This window comes from Anguilla rostrata, chromosome 19 (genome assembly GCF_018555375.3).
Source record: "Anguilla rostrata isolate EN2019 chromosome 19, ASM1855537v3, whole genome shotgun sequence".
Taxonomy (NCBI): Eukaryota; Metazoa; Chordata; class Actinopteri; order Anguilliformes; family Anguillidae; genus Anguilla; species Anguilla rostrata.
The window spans coordinates 1,929,732-1,937,015 of record NC_057951.1 but is presented as its reverse complement, the minus strand read 5'-3'; the positions used below and the strand labels follow the sequence as shown (position 1 = coordinate 1,937,015).

Sequence of the window (7,284 nt, the reverse complement as noted above, 5' to 3'; positions counted from 1 at the left end):
TTCTTACAGATCCTTCTAACCCAAATGCGATAATGCGTGGTCAAAAGTTGAATTTTAGTCTTATCTGACCGTAACACTCAGTAGGTACCAAATGCTGTCTGCCAACTCCAGGCTTATGTTTTTATTGCCCTAATTAGAGGCTCATTTCTGGCAATCCTTCCCAAAAGCCTGTTGATATTGAGATCGCGGCTCATGTTAGATTTGAAGACTTTGGTCTGTAATCAATCCACATTCGTCCTTAGCTTCAACAAAAAGGGCAAACTTCTTTCAGAAATTCTGTTTGGTGAGTTAATTTTAGTGATCATGGAATTTACCAACCTGAAAAAAGATGTAGATTTTGATGGATTAAAAATGATAAGGGTGTACATTATTTATATATATTGCCTTCCCGAATTATTTTTACACTTGATAAAAGTGAACAAAGAAGGCTCTATAAATAAGCAAGCAATGAGCTATGTGTATAACATGTTTAAAAGGGGGGTATTTTATTCAAAATAATATATATATATATATATATATATATATATATATATATATATATATATATATATGAAGTTGCTCTGGGCAAGTTTCTGCTAAATGCCTACATTCTAGCAATCCCTCACTGAGCCAGCATAACCAATCCCTCAGAAACGCACGCTTAAGCCGGGCACCCACCGCACGCGTATCGGCCGCGAGCGCACTACGCGCGTATTACGCGCGTAACTGAAGCGTAGTTGAAGTACTGTTATTACAACGGCAGCGGGCGACGTCGTCTCCACCAGATGCGAACGCGTCGCGTACCGGCTGCGAAGCTCGCGCGACACAAGCGAACTGAAGCGTAGTTTTTCGCTTCAGTTCTATTTTTTCGGCTTGTCGCGCGTCACGATGGCCTGTTTATACACAGAAATATGCTCTAAAATGCTAGGTATACATGCTCTGATTTATATTTCATCCTTATATTACTGGGGGTGTGTCCCTAGTTACCTCCCAGATATTTTATAAGCACCAAAAAAAAATACAAGCCTTTTCGTTTTGTAAAAATAAATAAATAAATAACTGGAACCTGGGGAAAAGGCAAACTTAGTTTCGCTGTCTTATTTTGCGGAGGGGTGGGGTAAATTTGAAAATACACCACAGAAAGACGTAGCCTATCGCACTTGTACTTCAAAGCTTCCGGTGTTCATGGCGTTGTGGTGTTCATATCTCTTCAAGATTAAACTGTTACTGTCTTTTTCATGATTAGCTGATTTTACTAAATATGATCCTATAAATGTTTTGACGTGAATGACAAGACAACACGGGAATTCCCAATGGTTGATTACGGATTATTTAATATTATTATGATCATTACATATTCTTCATGAAATTGGCACGCTTGTTAACCAAGCAAATAAATTAATACAGTTTGAGATTGATTGTTATGCAGGCTACGTTGCGATTTAAGTTTATGGTAATTCTTGAAAGCGTTTACTTTCTCACGTATTTACGAGTTAACGAAATATTACCAAATTAACAAACTGAAAAAGGTCTCTCACCAAAGTATTCACTTAACCCATAATCAACAGTCCTGAACAAACATGAAATACACGATGTAATCCCACTGTAGACTGCGAGAGCTACTAGGAATATATAGCTTTTACGCAAGCCTTTGCGCGACACAAACGGAACCAGTGGAGACACCCTACGCGCCGCGTCGTGCTGCTTCGCCGTGCTGTTTACGCCGGGCACCCACCGCACGCGACGCGTGCGGTGGGTGCCCGGCTTTACATGCATTCACGCACGCGTACACACAGATGCGCATGCGTGCGCGCACAAAAAATGCACAGAAATGCGCACCAACAAGTTTCAAGTTTAATTGTCATTTCCACATACATAGTATAAGGGAACGAAATGTCGTTCCTCACGGTCCAAGGTGCTAAAACAAAATACAACACAGTCTCGAAACCTAAAAACAGAATAAAAGCACAATAAAAGCAGCGATAAATATAAATAATGCAGTATAAGTGTAATTATAAGAACTGTAAGAATATAGATCATATAAATACTGTCTAACCAGTGGCCTCAGTGGTAATTATACATAGTATAAATAAGAGGCACAGTGGTGATGATGGCCCGGAATAAAGGGTCGGTACAGGGTAGTCATAAAATGTCCATTACAGGGGCAGAGAGGTGTAGTCCAGGTGTGCATCTGCGCACACACACAGATGTGCCCGCACACACGCACGAACCCACACACACATACACTCTCTCTTGCACTTCCATGAAGATGTGGGATGGGGCAGAAAATTAACTGTCAGAGAGGAAAAATAATCAGTGACAACAATCATAACTACAGAACCCCTTTAAAATACTCCAGATATTACAACCATTTTTACCACACGCCATTATTTAGAGCAATTTCACACTATATTTGGTATTTTTACATAGTATCAATTTATACAGCTGTCTGCATATTGAAGCAATTCAGGTGAATTATTCTGCTTACGGTATAACAGCTGTGTCCTACCTGGAAATCGAACCTGAAACCTTTAGGATGCAAGCACAGTTCCTCAACCAGCAAGTTACTCAACCACCAAGTTACTCACACATACAAAGAACTGTCAGCAGGTCATTAGTTCAAATGGTGTAGGTCATATTTTTTAGACTGAAGTGTTTTTTAATGGGCTATTGTACACAACAGACCTACTAATTGTTTGTATATTGGCAGAGGATCTATAGGGCTAGATAACATTAATTTAGAAATGTGGGCAGCTACAGTAGTTAAAAAGTAGTTATCAGTACAGGCGCAACAGTGAACGTGAACCATTTTGATTTAAAGAAAATCGATATACCTGGTGTGAGGAAGTCATTATCTTGCGCCAGTTTCTATACCGAATTGCAACACAGATTGTACTTAATTTCAGAGGCGTCGGTACCTGCACTAACATAATACACTCGGTCTGTCATCTTGTTAACAAGGTAGCTAACATTAAACTCGGTGAAAATGCAGAAAGCGGGTGTATTTTATTTGGATTTCAGAAATATGTTTCCCGCAAAGACATAACCGATGCAAAAACAATAGTTTAAATGTTTTATTTTTAGTTGCCAACCAGCCAGTTTAATGAGTTAGAGGTTTGCTTGAGTCTGAGGGAGGATTTGAACCTGCGTCTGTCACTCGTCCATAATGTTCCATTGGCAAACGTGCTACCCAGTGAGCTACGAGGAAAACAGATGATGGGGCTGCAAATTTTTGGTCTTTTAAGCGTATGCACCTGTATGTATGTCCAATGAGGCAACCTATTCTGGCGCATCTGTGATGATGTAATCAGGCAGGAAGAAGAAAACGCAAAATCCACTAAGTCTGGGGCTTTATTTTGTGGACGTGTGAGGTCAGAAGGTACAGAAATGAATGTTTTTAAGGGTTGAGTGTCTGTGGTCATTGTGGTTATTTCTGCAAGGAAACCTTGAAAAGTGCCAAACTCTCGGTGCTGTATATGTATGGGGCATGCCACCCCACCAAGGCGTAATTTCGCAGGATGGCATACCTGCCGCCCCAATTTCACATACTTAAGGTATGAATATACTATCACATGGGAGGACCTGGAACTTGTATAAATACATACAGCCATTCAAATTTGTGCATAATGAAAAACAGGATTGACAGAACATTTCTACTCTTCTGCCTCCTCTTCCTCCTCCTGGCTGTGTTCCGCCTGGCTGCGGATGTGGGTGTGAAGGATGAGGTCCACGGACAGCAGGCTTGACGCAGTGTGCAGGACGGAGAGGAGGAGCTGGTATTTACAGGCCAGGGACTCCAGCCCCCGAACACTCCAGCGGTGGGGGTTGGCCCCAGAGGCCCTGAGGAAGTGTGACTGGGCATCCAGGAAGCGTGGGCCGGGGTACAGCCGCCTGGGCACGCTCAGTACAGCCCCCGCCACCAGCCGGCAGGCCACGCGCAGGTCGGGGCAGCGCCGCTGGGAGGCCTGCTGCAGGAGGCAGTGGTGCAGTACGAACTCAAACGCGCCCCCTGCTGGTAGCACGCTGCCTGCCTCTATTAGGACACCTGAAGCGGCGGGGCCTGTTTCCCTGTTACGGCTCCCCAATGCTCCTTCTTTCCCTTCCCCAAAATGGATGCCGGGCCGCTCTCCTGATGCCTTGCCATTTCGTAGCAAGTCCGGAATTGGATGTTCAGGTTCTGCTTCGGGCTCTGTGCTGTCAGGATTTTGGTTTTGGCCTGCACACAGTGGCCCCTCACCCCTGTTTGGGTCCCTAATGAGGGCCTGTGGCCCCTCACCCCTGTTTGGGTCACTAATGAGGGCCTGTGGCCCCTCACCCCTGTTTGGGTCACTAATGAGGGCCTGTGGCCCCTCACCCCAGTTTGGGTCGCTAATGAGGGCCTGTGGCCCCTCACCCCTGTTTGAGTCCCTAATGAGGGCCTGTGGCCCCTCACCCCTGTTTGGGTCCCCAATAATGGCCTGTGGCCCTCCAGCCTCTGTGCTGTCAGTGCTCAGGTGGGCATTGTCCCTCATGCTGGCGGGTGCTCTATCTAACCTTGTGCCATTGTGTAGGCCGGGTTGTTTGACCATGTAATGAGCTACGTTCTCACTGTCCTCCTCCCTGCCCTGCGGGTGATGTGATTGGACAGGACCCTGTGCGTGACGCGACTGGACAGGCTCGTACACGCGCTGAAGCATCCGGAACAGTCCGCAGAAGGCCGTGCTGCACTGCTCCGCCAGGCCGGGACTGGGCCCGCACAGAACCAGGCAGTGCGGTGCCAAGCCCCGCCCCTCTGGGAAGCCCACGTGGGCCAACCTGTCGGGACCCAGCACCACGGGCTTGCAGAATGTCACCGTGGCAACGTGCTCCTCTCCAATCAGGCTCCAGTCACCGGGGTCGGCAAAGAGCTCCGCCCCCGCCAGCCGACAGAACAGCGCCAGGGCAACGCACCGCAAAGTCTCTGTGGATCACCAGGCCCTGGAGGACCCGGGACCGGCTCACGGGCAGGCCTGGTACGGGCGTGTGGAGCGCGGCGAAGTGGCGGGCGATCAGGGTCACGCCGGTGCAGTCCTGCTCACACCGCCACCTGCGGTAGAACTCGCAGGCCGTCTGGCTCAGGACCCCCCAGTGGGAGCTCGCCGTCTTTCCCCGGAAGTAGGCGTCCGTGAGCGGGCGCAGGTGGGCGGGGTCCTGGAGAAGGGACAGGGCGCGAGGGGCGAGGCCCTGCCCGATCACGCCATCCAAAACGAGCGTCTGGAAGGAAAGCAGAATGTGAGCCACGCGGCGGGCCTGAATGCCGTGGAGATGGTCGCCGTGGATACCCCGCAGAAGCGCCCCCAGCAGGAGAAGGAAGGACTTGGCTCCATCACCCGTGATCTTACAGTGTGCTGATACACATCCCACCAGGACTCTGTCACAGGCACAACACAACACCATTATCAGCACACACATCTCTATCCATAGTCTTTTACTCACTATTACTCATACAGTATGATTTACACAGTTACTCATACACATTGGTAATCACACAGTATTATTTACACACTGTTACTCACACAGTATGATTTACACAGTCACTCATACACACTATTACTCATACAGTATGATTTACACAGTTACTCATACACATCGCTAATCACACAATATTTAGACACTGTTACACAGTATGATTTACACAGTGTTACTCACACAGTATGAATTACACAGTTACTCACACCATATGATTTACAAACTGTTACGCTCACAGTATGATTTACACACTGTTACTCACCCAGTATGATTTACACAGTTACTCACACCATATGATTTACAAACTGTTACGCTCACAGTATGTTTTACACACTGTTACGCACACAGTATGATTTACACACTGTTACTTACACAGTATGATTCACACACTGTCATGTACACAGTATGATTTACACACTGTTACTTACACAGTATGATTCACACACTGTCATGTACACAGTATGATTTACACACTGTTACTCACACAGTATGATTCACACACTGTTACTCACACAGTATGATTCACACACTGTTATGCACGCAGTATGATTCACACACTGTTACTCAAACAGCTTTTTCCACTTGTATACTTTCGTTTCTCATTTATAGTGCAAACGTCACATCCCCAACATCGAACTGTCCATACTGCAGTAAGACGTAGTGGTGAAAAACCGTTTTCTGAGCTGGAGGAATGGAAGAAGCCCCAGGTTGTTGGCTGTGCTGTATGTCAGGTAGAGGGAGAACAGGTTCTGGGGCCTGTTACCTGGCAACGGGATGGTCAAGCCGAAGCGAGGTAAGGATCCTGCGGCCATCCCTGGTGATGAGGACCTCTCCAGAGTCGCGGGTGAAGAGAACCTGGCCCCCGGACGGACCGAAGCACGGGCCCACCACCGCCTCCAAGGCCTGGGTGACCTGCAGCAGGGTCCCCAACTCCACCCTCTGCACCCCCTTCATCTCCACACTGCCTTTAACAGGGGCCTGCTGCACACACAGGGCGCAATCACTGAGCTGCATTTCCAACCCAGACACAGCATACTCAATCTGCAATGCACATGGTGCATTTCCCACACAGACACAGCGTACTCAAACTGAAATGCACACGGTGCATTTCAAACACAGACACAGCATACTCAAACTGAAATGCATACGGTGTATTTCAAACACAGGCACAGCGTACTCAAACTGAAATGCATCCGTGGTCAGCGTTAGTTTAGCACTGACCATTTTGAGGGAAGAAGCCGTAAAACCTTTTAGCTTGTTATTTTGTGTTCTGTAAGCATGTGATTCTCAACTATGAAAACAAGAAATGAAACTGTGGAGGGGTGGTGTGGTTAGGGCGCCATCTGCAGTCGAAGAGGGAGCGGTTTAGCTGGCACTGTAACCCCAGGTGTGTGCAGTGACAATTTGTTGCTAATTGTACACACCTGGGGTTAAAGTGCCAGCTAAACCGCTTCCTCTCGGCCTACAGATGGCACCCTAACCACACCACCCCGCCACAGAAACAAACTTGTTTGTTAGTTTCAATGTGTCTTGCTCTTAAATACAGGCTATGAAATGCATACAGGATTTATTCAAACACATGCAAGCGTACTCACTGAAATCATCCTTGGTCAGCGTTAGTTTTAGCACTTGTACCATTTTGAGGGAAGAAGCCGTAAACCTATTTAGCTTGTTATTTTGTGTTCTGTAATCATGTGTTCTCAACTCTGAAAACAAGAAATGAAGCTGGTGGTAGGTGTGGTGTGTTAGGGCGCCACTGCAGTCGAAGGGGAAGCGGTTTAGCTGGCACTGTAAACCACCGAGGTTGTGTGCAGTGAC

General features: G+C 47.0%; 1 protein-coding gene and 1 pseudogene across 1 annotated transcript in view; both read right to left on the bottom strand.

Moving 5' to 3' along the window:
- The window catches only part of LOC135245705 (uncharacterized), a 492,416-nt gene that overhangs the window by 142,065 nt on the left and 343,067 nt on the right, over positions 1-7,284 (bottom strand).
- On the bottom strand, positions 1,820-6,838 carry LOC135245738 (Bardet-Biedl syndrome 10 protein homolog; annotated as a pseudogene).